The sequence below is a fragment of the Equus caballus genome, chromosome 12, assembly GCF_041296265.1.
Source record: "Equus caballus isolate H_3958 breed thoroughbred chromosome 12, TB-T2T, whole genome shotgun sequence".
NCBI lineage: Eukaryota > Metazoa > Chordata > Mammalia > Perissodactyla > Equidae > Equus > Equus caballus.
The window spans coordinates 40,849,431-40,866,414 of record NC_091695.1 but is presented as its reverse complement, the minus strand read 5'-3'; the positions used below and the strand labels follow the sequence as shown (position 1 = coordinate 40,866,414).

Sequence of the window (16,984 nt, the reverse complement as noted above, 5' to 3'; positions counted from 1 at the left end):
TAGGTCAAGTGCCAATCTTTTTTAAAAACAAAATAACACAAAGAAAAAAAAATCACGCGTAAAAGTCAATGATAAGAAAACAAACAACTCAATTAAAAACTAGAGAAAGGAGTGATTTCAGCATCATGGCAGAGTGAGCTTTCCTGGTAATCTCTGCCCTCCACAGCACAATGAAAAAGACATTCATACACCAACAGAGGACATCCAAACACAACACAAAAGATGTCTGAGAGACCCACGCAGCCACACAACAGAGAGCAGACAGGCTGGAGCCCCCTCAGAGGAGGTGGAACGAGGTAAGAGAAAACTTTGCTCCCTCCCCAAAAGACCGTGATCCAGGACAGCGGGCAGCCTCCAAGAGGGAAGGAACAGGGGAGCAGACATTCGTTCACGGGAATGTCAAATATCCCGGAGGGCCCTTGCAGCCTGGAGGGAAGCCCTCTACCGAGGTGGAAGCTAATGCAGGGCTGACCTCATCAAGCCAACACCCCAGGAGAGCAGATAGTGAGAAGAGAGCAAGTAAGCCCATGAGAGCACGCAGAAGAAAGTGCTCCTCCTCCCCATCTGCCCAGTGCTGGCTCCAGTGCCTGGGATCTTGGTGGAATGCAGAAGGCTCAGAATACGTGGCTCTTGACTACCACCCAGTGGTGATAGGCAGTAACTATGGGCAAATAATACTCTGATGCACAAAAACAGAGCCACACCCTCCAGCAGGATAAAAAAATTATATTAAATGACCAGACCAGACAGAAAATGACAAGTACCCAGAAATCAGTCCTGAGGACACAGAAATATGTACTCAAAATGACAGAGAATTGAAAATAGCTATCATCAAAAAACTCAATGAGTTAAAATAGAATGTAGAGAAACAATTCAATGAGTTCAGGAGCTAATTCACAAAAGAGATTGAAACTATAAAGAAGAATCAATCAGAAATATTGGAGATGAAAGACACAATGGAAGAGATGAAACAAAATATGGATTCCCTGAATGCTTGAGTGGACATCATAGAGGAGGGAATCAGCATAATCAAGGACAGACATGTTGAAATGCTCCAGATAGAGGAGGAGAGAGAACTAAGACTAAAAAATAATGAAGAAAGTCTCTGAGAAATATCCGACTCAATTAGGAAATGCAATGTAAGAATTATAGGTATTCAAGAAGGAGAAGAGAAAGAGAATGGAGTAGAAAGCTTGTTCAAAGAAATAATAGCAGACAACTTCCCAAACCTAGGGAAGGAGTTGGAAATCCATATAGAAGAGGATATCAGATCTCCTAAATATGTCAGTGTAAAAAGACCTACTGCAAGGCATATAGTAGTGAGACTGGCAAAAGTGAATCACAAAGAAAAAATACTAAGGACAGCAAGGGAGAAGAAAATAACCTACAAAGGAACCCCTATTAGACGTTCAGCAGATTACACTGCAGAAACCTTACAGGCTAGGAGAGACTGGAATGACATATTCCAGTCTTTGAAGGATGAAACCTTTCCACCAAGAATACTCAATCCAGTGAAAATATCCTTCAGATATGAGGGAGAAATAAAAACTTCCCCAGGTAAACAAAGCTAAGGGAGTTTGTAGCCACAAGACACTCCACCCCCACAAGAAATCTTCAAGAAGGCCCTCACACCTGAAAGAAAGGTAGAAAGGGGTTACAAAGCATGGAGTAAGGAGATAAATAAGTAGACAAAATTAGAAAATTCTACCTATACATCAGAACAGGTTAGCAAACACTCAAGTATAGTATTAAAGATAAAGGGAAGAAAAACACCAAAAACAAAGATAATCTTGTCATTTTAGCCACAAGCTCACAACACAAGATGGAATAAGATGTGAGAAAAACAACTTAGGAGGGGAAGAGGAAAGGGACTCCATTGATTTAGTCTAAAAAATAAGAGGCCATCAAAAAATGGACTATCTTATGTATGAGATTTGGAATACAAACCTCATGGTAATCACTAAACAAAAAAGCAGAACAGAGACACAAATAATAAATAAGGAGAAAACAAAGAAATACATAACTCAATTGGTAGACCAAAATACACAGGACAGGAAACAGAGGAAATGCAGGAGAACTGGAAAATGAGTGATAAAATGGCAGCATTAAGCCCTCATATATCGATAATCACCCTAAACGTAAATGGATTTAATTCACCAGTAAAAAGACACAGAGTGGCGAGGCAGATTAAACAAGACCCAACAACATGCTGCCTCCAGGAAACACATCTCAGCTTTGATGACAAGCACAGGCTCAAAGTGAAGGGATACAAGACGATACTCCAAGCTAATGGTAAACAAAAGAAAGTAAGTGTCTCAATACTTGCATCAGACAAAGTAGACTTCAAGATAAGACAGGTAAAGAGAGACAAAAGGGGCAGTATATAATAATTAAAGAGACACTCCTCCAAGAAGACATAGCACATAAATATTTATGCACCCAACACAGGAGCACAAAAATACATAAAACAACTATTAACAAACCTAAAAGAAGGCATTAAGAATAACACAATAATATTAGGGGACATCAACACTCAGCTCACATCAATGGATTGATCATCTAGACAGAAAATCAACAGGGAAACATTGGAATTAAATGAGAAGCTGGACCAGTTGGACTTAATAGACATATATAGAACAATCCATCCCAAAACACCAGAATACACATTCTTCTCCAGTGCACATGGAACATCCTCAAGGATAGACCATATGTTGGGAAACAAGGCAAGCCTCAATAAATTTAAGGTTGAAATAATAACATGCATCTTTTCTGACCACAATGCTATGAAGCTAGAAATTAATTTCAAGAAAAAAGCTGAGAAAAGGACAAAGATGTGGAGACTAAACAACATGCTATTGAACAAGCAATGGATCATTGAAGAAATTAAAGGAGAAATCAAAAAACATCTGGAGACAAATGCAAATGAAAACACACCATACCAATTCACATGGGATGCAGCAAAAGTCATATTAAGAGGGAAATTCATCACAATACAGGCACACTTTAACAAACAAGAAACATCCCAAATAAGCAATTTCAAATTACACCTAAATGAATTAGTAAAAGAAGAACAAACAAAGCTCAAAGTCAGCAGAAGGAGAGAAATAATAAAAATCAGAACAGAAATAAATGCTATTGAAACATAAAGGCAGTAGAAAGAATCAAGGAAACAAAGAGCTGGTCCTTTGAGAAGATAAACAAAATTGACAAACCCCTGGCCAGATCTACAAAGAAAAACAGAGAGAAAGTTCACGTAAATAACATTAGAAATGAAAGAGGAGAAATAACGACAGATACTACAGAAATACAATAGATTATAAGAGAATACTATGAAAAGTTATATGCCAACAAAATGGACAATCTAGAGGAAATGGATAAATTCTTAGGCTCTTACAACCTCGCAAAGCTGAATTAAGAAGAAATAGATAATCTGAATAGACAAATCACAAGGAAAGAGATTGAAACAGTAATCAAAAGCCTCCCCCAAAATAAGCCCAAAACCAGACGGCTTCCCTGGGGAATTCTAGGTAACTTGCAGAGAGGATTTAATACCTATCCTTCTCAAGATATTCCAAAAAATTAGGAAAGATGGATTGCTTCTTAACACGTTCTTCAAGGCCAACATCACTCTGATACCAAAGCCTGACAAGGACAACACAAAAAACGAAACCTACGGGCCAATATGGCTGATGAACATAGATGCCAAAATCCTCAACAGAATTTTGGCAACCCGTATACAGCAATTCATCAAAAGGATCATACGTCATGATCAAGTGGGATTTATGCCAGGGACACAGGGATGGTTCAACATCCACAAATCAATTAACGTGATACACCACATCAATAAATTCAGGAATAAAAACCACATGATCATCTCAACAGATGCAGAGAAAGCATTTGACAAGATCCAACAGCCATTTACATTAAAAACTCTTAAAATGGGGATAGAAGGAAATTACCTCAACATAATAAAGGCCATATATGACAAACCCACAGGCAACATCATACTCAATGGGCAAAAACTGAGCGCCATCCCCCTGAGAACAGGAACAAGACAAGGATGCCCACTATCACCACTCTTATTCCACATAGTACTGGAGGTTTTGGCCAGAGCAATTAGGCAAGAGAAAGGAATAAAAGGAATCCAAATAGGGAGTGAAGAAGTGAAACTCTCGCTGTTTGCAGATGATATGATCTTATATATAGAAAACCCTAAAGAATCCACTGGAAAACTGTTAGAAATAATTAACAGCTACAGTAAAGTTGCAGGGTACAAAATCAACTTACAAAAATCAGTTGTATTTCTATGCTCTAATAAAGAAGTTACAAAAAGAGAACTCAAGAATACAATTCCGTTTACAATCGCAACAAAAGAATAAAGTATCTAGGAATAAATTTAACCAAGGAGGTGAAGGACTTATACACTGAAAACTATAAGACATTACTGAAAGAAAGAGATGATGATATAAGAGATGGAAAGAGATTCCATGTATATGGATTGGAAAAATAAACACAGTTAAAATGTCCATACCACTCAAAGCATCTCTAGATTCAATGCAATCCTAATCAGAAGCCCAATGACATTCTTCACAGAAATAGAACAAAAAATCCTAAAATTCATATGGGGCTACCATAGACCCTGAATTGCTAAAGCAATTCTGAGAAAAAAGAACAAAGCTGGAGGCATCACAATCTCTGACTTCAAAATGTACTACAAAGCTACAGTAACCAAAACGGCATGGTACTGGTACAAAAACAGGCACACAGACCAATGAAACAGAACTGAAAGCCCAGAAATAAAGTCACACATCTACGGACAGCTAATCTTCAACAAAGGAGCTGAGAACATGCAATGGAGAAAAGAAAGTCTCTTCAATAAATGGTGTTGGGAAAACTGGACAGCCACATGCAAAAGAATGAAAGTAGATCAGTATCTCACACCATACACAAAAATAAACTCAAAATGAATCAAAGACTCCAAGATAAGTCCTGAAACCATAAAGCTCCTGGAAGAGAATATAGGTGATACACTCTTTGACATCGAACCTAAAAGGATCTTTTCGAATACCATGTCTTCTCAGACAAAGGAAACAAAAGAAAAAATAAACAAGTGGGGAGTTCATCACACTAAAGAGCTTCTGCAAGGCAAAGGAAACCAGGATCAAAACAAAAAGACAACCCACCAATTGGGAGAAAATATTTGCAAATCATATATCCGACAAGAGGTTAATCTCCACGATATATAAGGAACTCACACAACTGAACAACAAAAAACAAACAACCTGATCAAACAATGGGCAGAGGATATGAACAGACATTATTCCAAAGATGATATACAGATGGCCAATAGAAACATGAAAAGATGTTCAACATCACTAATCATCAGGGAGATGCAAATAAAAACTACACTAAGACATCACCCTCCAGCTGTTAAAATGGCTGTAATCACTAAGACTAAAAATAAAAAATGTTGCAAACTGGTGCAGTCACTATGGAAAACAGTATGGAGATTCCTCAAAAAACTAAAACTAAAAATACCATATGACCCAGCTATCCCACTAGTGGGTATCTACCCAAACAACTTGAAATCAACAATCCAAAGTAACATATGCACCCCTATGTTCATTGCAGCACTATTCACAATAGCCAAGATGTGGAAACTGTCCAAGTGCCCATCGACTGATGATGAGATAAAGAAGATGTGGTGTATATATACAATGGAATACTACTCAGCCAGAAAAAAAGACAAAATCGTCCCATTTGCAACAACATGGATGGACCTGGAGGGAATCATGTTAAGGGAAATAAGCCAGACTGAGAAAGACAAACACCATATGATTTCACTCATATGTGGAAGATAAACAGGCAGATGGACAAAGAAAACAGTTCAGTCATTACCAAGGGACGAGGGGGTGGGAGTGGGAGTGGGCACAGGAGGTGAAGTGGAGCACTTATGTGGTGACAGACATGAAGTAAAGTACAACTGAAATCTCATATTGATGTAAACTATTACAAACTCAATAAAAAAAATGAAGAAAGATCTGAATAGATGCTACACCAGAGAGAATACACGAATGGCAGATGAGCACATGAAAAGATGCTCAACATCCTTAGCCATTAGGGAAATACAGATGAAAACCACCATGAGATACCCTTACACACCAAGGAGATGGCTAAAATAACAAACACTGACAACAACAAGTGCTGACGAGGATGCAGAACAACTGGAAATCTCATACATTGTTGGTGGGGATGCAAAGTGGTACAGCCACTCTGAAACAACTCTGAGATTAGTTTGGAAGCTTTCTATAAAGTTAGACAGGCATTTACCATATGATCCATCAATCCTATTCCTAGGTATTAACCCTAGAGAAATGAAAAGTTATGTTCATACAGACACTTGTACACAAATGTTTTTAATAGCTCTATTCATAATTGACAAAAACTGGGAAAATCCGAATGTTCTTCAATGGGTCAATACGTAAACAAATTGTGGGACCATGGAACACCAGTGAGCAATAAACAGGAATGGGTCACTGATACACACGGCAACTTAGATTAATGTCAAAAGGATAATGCTGAGTGAAATAAACCAGTTTCAGAAGCCCACGTTCTATATGACGTCATTTACACACCATTCCCAAACAGACAGAACTGGAGTAATGGAGAAGAGATTGGTGGGTCACCGGGGCTCAGGGAGGGGGTGGAGGAGGTGTGACGACAAGGGGTGATTAAGGGCGTATTTGGGGTGAAGGAGTTCTTACACATCCTGATAGTGGTGGTGGTTACACAAATCTATATATATGTTAAAACTAGAATTTTACCCACTCCAAAAGGTCAATTTTATTGTGTTAATAAAAAAATAAAATAAAAAGTAAGGATAACCACTAGAGGCGTAAAACCATATCTATAACTTCCAAGTCAGTCTAAAAAGAAGGGAGGATGATAAAGAGATTTCATCAATCCAATAGCAAGTAACAAAGCTGAAAATATAGGCAGGGTAAATAGAAAACACACAATCAGACGGTGTAAATAAACCCAAAGATACCAGGAATCGCAGTAATAGAACCGTGACTGGGCACACGCCCTCCCCCCAGGGAACATTGCCAGCGTCCCTTGCAGACAGCGTGGCTCTGTGACTGCGTGCTCGCCCCTGAGAGCGAGTGTAAACAGTGTGTGCCAATCCCAGGCCCTGGGCTTAGGAAATCAGGGGCCTTGTCCACATTCCCTGTTTGCCTTCTCAGTGGCTGAAACCTAGACATGGCTGCCACTGAGCATCAGCCTGGGAGACGATGCTGATGCTCTGGGAGTGGCGGGACGATGACCAAGATGACCCTGAAGGTCCATGGGGAGCAGAGCTGCCTCACTGACCTGGACCATTTTCTCCTAAACTGTTAGATGAGAATGAAATAAACGTCTAAATTCTTTAGGCCACTGTATTTTGAGTGTCTTTGTTGGGCTACAAAACCAGCCTCCTGCTCTAGGTCCTGAAGGGACATGAGACACATCTCAGGCTCCTGGTGGAGGGAGGGGCAGAGTTTGAGGAGGCTTCGCACCCTGGTGCCTTCTCTCTGCTGTGGGGCCCAACACTCCTGCAGACACAGGCTCATGGCTCCAGAACTGAGCCAGGCCTGACATGGTGGTGACAGGTGGACAGTCCAATGAGAGGAGGAGAGCCAGGCCATACTGGGGGCCCCGGGGGTAGGATGGTCATTCTCTGGTTGGGACCCTGGATCCTTCCTCAGTAGTGGACACAGTAGAGCTGGACGCCGCCACTGATCTGGAGCTCCTGCAACCGCTCCAGGGCCGGCTGGTCCAGGCTTGTGGCGCCAGCTTCAGCCCTCCCTCCTGGCACAGGAGCAGCACCCGGAAAACGAGGCCATGATGCGCTGCAGGCTTCCAGATAGACCCTCCATCACCTGCCTGATGCCCTGCCCAGCGAGTCCCTCCTCCCCTCAGAGGACACAAGGACTGGACCCATGTGGTGCAAAAGACCAGGACTAGAGGCCCGGCTTGTCACAAGCCCACTGTGACCTTCCACAAGGATCTTCCCAGCCCTGGGCCTCCGTCTCACCATCTTTAACTTGGGCTGCTTCCCCTGGAGGAGTGGTTTTCAACCCAGGCTGCAGATTGGCGTCATTACGGGGCTTTTTAATAATGCTGTTGCCATGGCCTGCCTGATTAATTAGATCTGGGTTTCTGGCTGTGGGATCGCTGGCGCCACCGCAGAGGGCTGAGAGCCACGGCATGATGTTCTCTCCCCTAGCAGGCTCTGGGTTCCACGTCCCGGGACGTAACCCCCCCAGTCTCTGGGATGGGAAGCCTGCTCTCTGCTCCCCCACTGGAGGGTCGGAGGGACAGGCCCCTTCGCTCTGACCAACTTGAAGACTCGCTGGGGGTACAAGAGGAAGGGGCCGAGATCAGCGTCTTCCGTCCCCAGGGCGAGATCCAGGCCAGAGTCCTGTCTGTGAGGGAAGCCCTGAGCATCTGGGGGACGCGGGCGGCCTCGTCCCGCAGGCTGAGTGTGAGACTGCAGAAGGGCCGAGACGGGGCTCAGCTTCCATAGCCGCCAGCCCACAGCTCCCGGGTCCACTGGGCTGTGGCTCCTGGGCCCTGAGGGGAGGACGGAGGTGGGAGAAGAGCTGGAAGATTCAGCAGGTTCCATCCCAGAAACAGGCAAGCGCTTGGACACCTAACAACTCAGAGGGGGGGCAACTGCTCATGGAGTCTTAGGCACACCTGAGGTGACCTGAGATTAACTCCCACTGGTTGGAGGACCAGAGGAGCCAATTACCTTGCCTGAGCCTCAGTTTCCCCTCCCTGAAATGGGGATAATTATAATACTAACAGCTAACATTTGTTGCCTGCTAACTTTGTGCCAGGTATTGTCTTAAGTATTTTTCCAACAGTGAATTAGAACAAATAAGAGAGATTAGAGTGAAGCTGTCTGGGATCAACCCTGCTCTGCTGCTTTCTAGTCCTGTGACCGCCTGTCTCTGTGCCTCAGTTTCCTCATCTGTAATGTGAGGATAACAACAGTATGTGCCTACCTCATGGGTTGTTGTGAGAATTAAATGAGTTTTTTTAAATTGAGTTCATAACAATTTACATCAATGTGAGATTTCAGTTGTACATTATTTCTTGACTGTCACCACATCAGTGCTCCCCTTCACTCCCTGTGCCCCGCCCCCCCCCGCCCCCCCGCCCCGGTAACCACTGAACTGTTTTCATTGTCCCAGTACTTGTTTATATTCCACATATGAGTGAAATCATCTGGCGTTTGTCTTTCTCAGTCTGGCTTATTTTGCTGAGCATAATTCCCTCTAGGTCCTTCCATGTTATTGCAAATGGGATGAATTAGTCTTTTTTTCTAGCTGAGTAGTATTCCATTGTCTATATATACCACATCTTCTTTATCCAATGATTGGTAGATGGGCACTTGGATTGTTTCCATGTCTTGGCTGTTGTGAATAGTGCTGCAATGAACACAGGGGTGCATATGTTACTTTGGGTTGTTGATTTCAAATTGGGTAGATACCCAGTAGTGGGATAGCTGGGTCATAGGGTAGGTCTATTTTTAGTGTTTTGAGGAATCTCCATACTGTTTTCCATGGTGGCTGCACCAGTTTGCATTCCCCCCAGCACTGTGTGAGGGTTCCCTTCTCTCCACACCCTCTCCAACATTTGTTATTTTTAGTCTTAGTGATTATGGCCATTTTAACATGCATAAGTTGGTATCTTCGGGTAGTTTTGATTTGCATTTCCCTGGTGATTAGTGATGTTGAACATCTTTTCATGTGCCTTTTGGCCATCTGTATATCTTCTTTTGAAAAATGTTCATCTCCTCTGCCCACTTTTTGATCAGGTTGTTTGCTTTCTTATTGTTCAGCTGTGTGAGTTCCTTATATATTATGGAGATTAACCCCTTGTCAGATATATGATTTGCAAATATTTTCTCCCAATTGGTGGGTTGTCTCTTTGTTTTGATCCTAGTTTCTTTTGCGTTGCAGAAGATCTTTAGTCTGATGAACTCCCCACTTGTTTACTTTTTCTTTTGTTTCCCTTGTCTGAGAGGACAAGTTGCATCTGAAAAGATCCTTTTTAGTTCAATGTCAAAGAGTGTCCCACCAGTATTATCTTCCAGGGGTTTTATAGTTTCAGGTCATATCTTCAAGTCTTTGATCCATTTTGAGTTTATTTTTGTGTATGGTGTGAGACAGTGGTCTACCTTCATTCTTTTGCATGTGGCTGTCCAGTTTTCCTAACATCATTTATTGATGAGACTATCTTTTCTCCACTGTATGTTCTTGGCACCTTTGTCGAAGATTAGCTGTCCGTAGATGTGTGGTTTTATTTCTGGGCTTTCAGTTCTGTTCCATTCATCTGTGTGCCTGTTTTTGTGCCAGTACCATGCCATTTTGGTCATGATGGCTTTGTAGTACATTTTGAAGTCAGGGATTGTGATACCTCCAGCTTTGTTCTTTTTTCTCAGGATTGCTTTAGCAATTCGGGGTCTTTGATTGCCCCATATGAGTTTTCGGATTCTTTGCTCTATTCCCATGAAGAATGTCCTTGGGATTCTGATAGGGATTGCACTGAATCTGTAGATTGCTTTGGGTAGTATGGACAATTTAACTATGTTTGTTCTTCCAATCCATGAGCAAGGAATCTCTTTCCATCTCTTTAAGTCATATCAATTTCTCTCAGTAATGTCTTATAGTTTTCATTGTATAATTCCTTATCTCCTTGGTTAAATTTATTCCTAGGTACTTTATTTTTTCAGTTGCGATTGCAAATGGAATTATATTCTTGAGTTCTCTTTCTGTAAGTTCATTATTGGAGTATAGAAAAGCAACTGATTTTTGTAAATGGACTCTGTACCCTGCAACTTTACTGTGGTTGTTAATTATTTCTATTACTTTTCCAATGGATTTTTTTTTGATTTTCTATGTATAAGATCATGTCGTCTACAAACAGCGAAAGTTTCTCTTCTTCATTCCCTATTTGGATTCCTTTTATTCCTTTCTTTTGCCTGTTTGCTCTGGCCAAAACCTCCAGTACTATGTGGAATAAGAGTGGTGATAGTGGGCATCCTTGTCTTGTTCCTGTTCTCAGGGGGATGGTGCTCAGTTTTTGCCCATTGAGTATGATGTTGCCTGTGGGTTTGTCATATATGGCCTTTGTTATGTTGAGGTAATTTCCTTCTACCCCCATTTTATTCAGAGTTTTTATCATAAATGGATGTTGGATCTTGTCCAATGCTTTCTCTGCATCTATTGAGATGATCATGTGGTTTTTATTCCTCAGTTTGTTGATGTGGTGTATCACATTGATTGATTTGTGGATGTTGAACCAACCCTGTGCCCCTGGTATGAATCCCACTTGATCATGATGTATGATCCTTTTGATGTATTGCTGAATTCGGGTTGCCAAAATTTTGTTGAGAATTTTTGCATCTATGTTCATCAGCGATATTGGCCTGTAGTTCTCTTTTTTCATGCTGTCCTTGTCAGGCTTTGGTACCAGAGTGATGTTGGCCTTGTAGAATGTATTAGGCAGCAATCTATCTTCCCTAATTTTTTGGAATAGCTTGAAAAGGATGGTATTAAATCCTCTCTGAAAGTTTGGTAGAATTCCCCAGGAAAGCCGTCTGACCTGGGGTTTTATTCTTTGGGTGCTTTTGATTGCTGTTACAATCTCCTTCCTTGTGATTGGTCTATTCAGATTGTCTGCTTCTTCTTGACTCAGCTTTGGGAGATTGTAAGAGTCTAAGAATTTATCCACTTCCTCTAGGTTATCCATTTTGTTGGCATATAACTTTTCATAGTATTCTCTTATAATCCATTGTATTTCTGTGGAGTCTGTTGTTATTTCTCCTCTTTCATTTCTGATTTTGTTTATTTGAGCTTTCTCTCTTTTTTTCTTTGTAAGTCTGTCCAGGGGTTTGTCGATTTTATTTATCTTCTCAGAGAAACAGCTCTTTATTTCATTGATCCTTTCTACTGCCTTTTTTGTTTCAATAGCATTTATTTCTGCTCTGATTTTTGTTATTTCACTCCCTCTTCTGCTTTGGGCTTTGTTTGTTTTTCTTTTCTAATTCAGTTAGGTGTAATTTGAGATTGCTTATTTGGGATTTTTCTTGTTTGTTAAGGTGTGCCTATATTGGGATGAATTTCCCTCTTAATATGGCTTTTGCTTCATCCCATATGAGTTGGTATGGCATGTTATCATTTTCACTTGTCTCAGATATTTTTTTATTTCACCTTTAATTTCTCCAATGATCCACTGCTTGTTCAATAGCATATTGTTTAGTCTCCATATCTTTGTCCCTCTCTCCGCATTTTTCTTGTAATTAATTTCTAGCTTTATAGCATTATGATCAGAGAAGATGCTTGTTATTATTTCAATTTTTTTAAATTTATAGAGACTTGCCTTGTTTCCCAAGATATGGTGTATCCTTGAGAATGTTCCATGTGCACTTGAGAAGAATGTGTATTCTGCTGTTTATGGATGGAGTGTTCTATATATGTCTATTAAGTCCAACTGGTTTAGCTTTTCATTTAATTCCAGTGTTTCCTTGTTGATTTTCTGTCTGGATGATCTGTTCAATGATGTGAGTGGGGTATTGAGGTCCCATGCTATTATTGGGTTGTTTTTAATATCTTCTTTTAGGTTTGTTAATAGTTGGTTTATGAACTTTGGTGCTCCTGTGTTGGGTGCCTAGATATTTATAAGCGTTATTTCTTCTTGATGGAGTGTCCCTTTGATCATTACATATTGCCCCTCTTTGTCTCTCTTTACCTACCTTATCTTGAATTCTCCTTTGTCTGATATAAGTATTGCAACACCTGCTTTCTTTTGTTTACCATTAGCTTGGAGTATCATGTTCCACCCCTTCACTCTGAGCCTGTGTTTGTCGTCGGAGCTGAGATGTGTTTCCTGGAGGCAGCATATTGTTGGATCTTGTTCTTTAATCCGTCTCACCACTCTGTGTCTTTTTGTTGGAGGATTCAATCCATTTGTGTTTAGGGTGATTATTAATACATGAGGGCTTAATGTTGCCATTTTATCACTCATTTTCTGGTTCTCCTGCATTTCCTCTGTTTCTCATCCTGTGTATTTTGGTCTACCAATCAAGTTATGTAGTTTTTTGCATCGTGTTCCTTTGTTTTCTCCTTATTTATTATTTGTGTCTCTGTTCTGCTTTTTTGCTTAGTTATTACCCTGAGGTTTGGCTTCCAAATCTTGTGGATAAGATAGTCCCTTTTCTGATGGCCTCTAATTTCCTTAGACTAAACCCTTTCCTCCTCCCCTCCTAAGTTGTTTTTCTCACATCTAATTCCATCTTGTGTTATGAGTTTGTGGTTAAAATGACAAGATTATCTTTGTTTTTGGTATTTTCCTTCCCTTTTTCTTTAATGCTATACTTGAGTATTTGCTATCCTGCTCTGACTCTGTCTACCTATTTAACTCCTTACTCCGTGCTTTGTAACCCCTTTCTCCCTTCTCTTTTTCAGGTATGAGGGCCTTCTTGAGGATTTCTTGTGGGGCGAGGCATCTCATGGCTACTAACTCCCTTAGCTTATGTCTGTCTGCAAAAGTTTTTATTTCTCCATCATATCTGAAGGATATTTTTGCTGGATAGAGTATTCTTGGCTGAAAGTTTTTGTCCCTCAATGATTTGAATATGTCATTCCAGTCTCTCCTTCCCTGTAAAGTTTCAGCAGAGAAATCCACTGAAAGCCTGATGCAGGTTCCTTTGTAGGTTATTTTCTTCTGCCTTGCTGCCCCTAGTATTCTTTCTTTGTCATTCAGTTTTTCCAGTTTCACTACTATATGCCCTACAGTACGTCTTTTTACATTGACATATTTAGGAGATCTGGCAGCCTCTTCCACATGAATTTCCTTCCCTAGGTTTGGGAAGTTCTCTGCTATTATTTCTTTGAACATGCTTTCTGCTCCATTCTCCTTCTCTTCTCCTTCTTGAACACCTATAATTCTTATGTTACATTTCCTAATTAAGTCAGATATTTCTCGGAGACTTTCTTCATTTCTTTTCAGCCTTAGCTCTCTCTCCTCCTCTATCTGGAGCATTTCAACATGTCTATCTTCAATTATGCTGATACGCTCCTTTATGGTGTCTGCTCAAGCATTCAGGGAATCCATATTTTGTTTTATTTCTTCCATTGTGTCTTTCATCTCTAATATTTCTAATTGATTCTTCTTTATAGTTTCAGTGTCTTTTGTGAAGTGGCTCCAGAACTCATTAAATTGTTTCCTTACCTTCTCTTTTACCTCGTTGAGTTTTTTGATGATACCTGTTCTGAATTCTTTGTCATTTATATTACATATTTCTGCGTCCTCGGGAGTGATTTCTGGGTACTTGTCATTTTCTTTCTGGTCTGGAGGTCTAATGTAGTTTTTGATATTGCTAGAGGGAGTGGCTCTGTTCTTTTGCATCCGGCATTATTTGGTCACAGTTACTGCCTGTTGCCACTAGGTGGGGGTCAAGAGCCGTGTATGCTGAGCCCTCTGCCTTCAGCCAAGATCCCAGAGGCTGGAGCCGGGTGCTGGGCAGGTGAGGGGAGGAGTGCTTCCTCCTGTGAGCTCTCAGGGTTTTCTCCCTCTGCTCTTGTTATCTACTCTCCTGGGATGTTGGCTTGACGAGGCCATCCCCCGGGGAAAGCTTTCACCCTGGCAGAGGGCTTCCCTCTAGGCTGCAAGGGCCCTTGGGAGTCCCTGACGTTTCCGAGAATGAACGTCCCCTCCCCCTCCTGGGGTCCCAGATTACGGTCTTTAGGGGAGGGAGTGAAGATTTCTCATGCCCTGTTACACCTCCTCTGAGAGGGGCTCCAGCCTCTCCGCCCTCTGTTGTACAGCTGTGTGGATATATCTGATGTTTTTGTGTTGTGTTTGGGTGTCCTCTCTTGGAGTATGGATGTTTTTTCCATTGTGTATTCTAGGGGAAGGATGTTTGAGAGACCTCACTCTGCCACAATGCTGATGTCACTCTCTGTACTTTCTCCTGATAAGCTCATAAAATGGTTGTGCTGCCTCTGGACAATCCTTGGTCTCAAGAAAACTTTGTTTTAGGACTATAACTTGCTTTAGAGAGCATGCATATCTTCCACAGACTGTGTTTCAGCTCAGGAAAAGTTAATCCAGACTGTTGCTGGAGAAACAAGAATCCTGAGGCCTGTGTAGTATGATGCAGGTTCCTCTTTTAATGTCATTCTGTTACTTTTGTAAGACAGCATCTCTGTCCCCATCTTAGAGCTGTGGGACAGCTGGCAGGACACAGGGAAGTCTCCAGTGTTGACCTCCTGCCTTGTGGATGGCTAGGTGTTTTCCTCCGTGTGCATCCACCAGAATCACCATGTTCTGAAGGTGGTTGGGATCTGGGACAACAGGGTTGTGAGAGAAACAAGTGAGCTCTCAGGGCTGCCAGCCGACTGGATGCGCCATGGAGACGTCCTCCAGGCGAGAGACCCTGTGCTGCCCTGGGTGAGGGGACAGGTGCTCAGGGGAGCCACCTGCCAGGGTGACAGCAGTGCGGAGAGCACAGGACCCCTCAGCAGCCCCTCTCGCTGCAGAGAAAGGGCCAGTGTCCCAGCTCCTCATGGCTGGGTCACCTGGAGAGCTGCCAGGGTCATCACTGGCCACTCCCATCAGTCCCTCTGTAGGTTTTGGGGGGACGGCCTCCTAACCCCAGTCTGTTTCTATCTGCCCACCTCTGCCTGAAATTTGCCATATTGAATTCAGGTTTTAGCATTTGCCTTCCCACGTGACATTTGCATTCAATCTCTTTTTAAGCCACTGGAATTTTAGTAAAAATGAGTCCTATCATGGCTTTCAGATCACTGGTAGGACATGGAAGAAATGGGACTTCGGACGGGTAAGTCTTGGTGTGTGTTTGTGTGTGGCCTGGAACCAGGGTGGTGGGGAGGTGAGTGTGGCTGTGGCGGGTGGATTCTTTGAAATAAGTGATCAGGGTGGGAGTAGGGGAAGCAACAAGGGGTCAGGAAGGAGGGACGCTGAAGTGGGAGGTGGGGGACGTGAAGACGAAGCCCACTACAGATTTCCCAGGAGCCCCCTGCATCCTACACAGCATGAGGGTGAGTCCTGCTCTGGGAGCTTCAGGAGATGAGGGGGGCGGAGGGCTCTGTGGATTTCCTCGGGAGGGCTGGTGAGGAGTGAAGGCAGGAGGCCAGGTTTGTGGGGATCCCCTCTGCCTTTCCTCCGCAGGGCACGTGTTGGCCCCATCAGACTGCTCTCTACGCCCTCCCTGTCTGCTTTGCTCTCTGGGCAGCTCTAGCTGACCTCCTCCCTTTAGACTTTTCTGGATAGAAGTCATGCTCAGTCCCTAGGCGCATTCTCCTGCTGCCTCAGAAACAAGAAGGATAGAGGCTGGGTTCCCCCAAGGACTCCCAGGTGTGGCCAGCTTCTACTCAGGAAACCACACCCAGGGCAGCAGGCTGGCACTGTGTCTGAAAGAGGCAGTTACCACAATGTCTTTATCTCTGATCACCGGATGTGTTTTGAATCAGCACAGTGAATATTCAAAATGGTTTTTCCTTGGACAAATTAAGGACTCGATGATCAGCGTAACAGGGGTAGAAAGGACCTCTCACTGGCGAAGTGGGCGCTGTTCACGGGAGGTGGACTGGCTACCGCATCTCAGACCCTCCTCACCTTGTGGGAGCAGAGTGTGAGAGAGGAGACTGCAGACCGTTCTTTAGGGGCGACACCCGAAGCTGATCTCTGGCTATGCCCGTGCCCTCCCTGCGGGATGATTTCTGGTTACCTAAGGCTGACAGTTCGGACAACAGAATCCTGCGCTGGGTGAACCTTTCATGCAAGATGGGGTCACAGCACCTAAAAGGACAGAGGCTTGTGTCTTCATTCAGCTTTCAGAACAGGATGGATGACAGCTCTGTGCCTCTGTGGTGAACATGTTTAATAAATGCCTGTGTGAGTGACGTAA

The 16,984-nt window shown here is 42.6% G+C and overlaps 1 long non-coding RNA gene across 1 annotated transcript; it reads left to right on the top strand.

The window, feature by feature from the left end:
- Positions 1 to 14,522: 14,522 nt before the first annotated feature.
- LOC106781484 (uncharacterized) lies at positions 14,523 to 16,984 on the top strand. Its single transcript, XR_002811931.2, has 3 exons — positions 14,523 to 14,578; positions 15,857 to 15,895; positions 16,246 to 16,984. It is a non-coding gene; the product is annotated as an uncharacterized lncRNA (long non-coding RNA).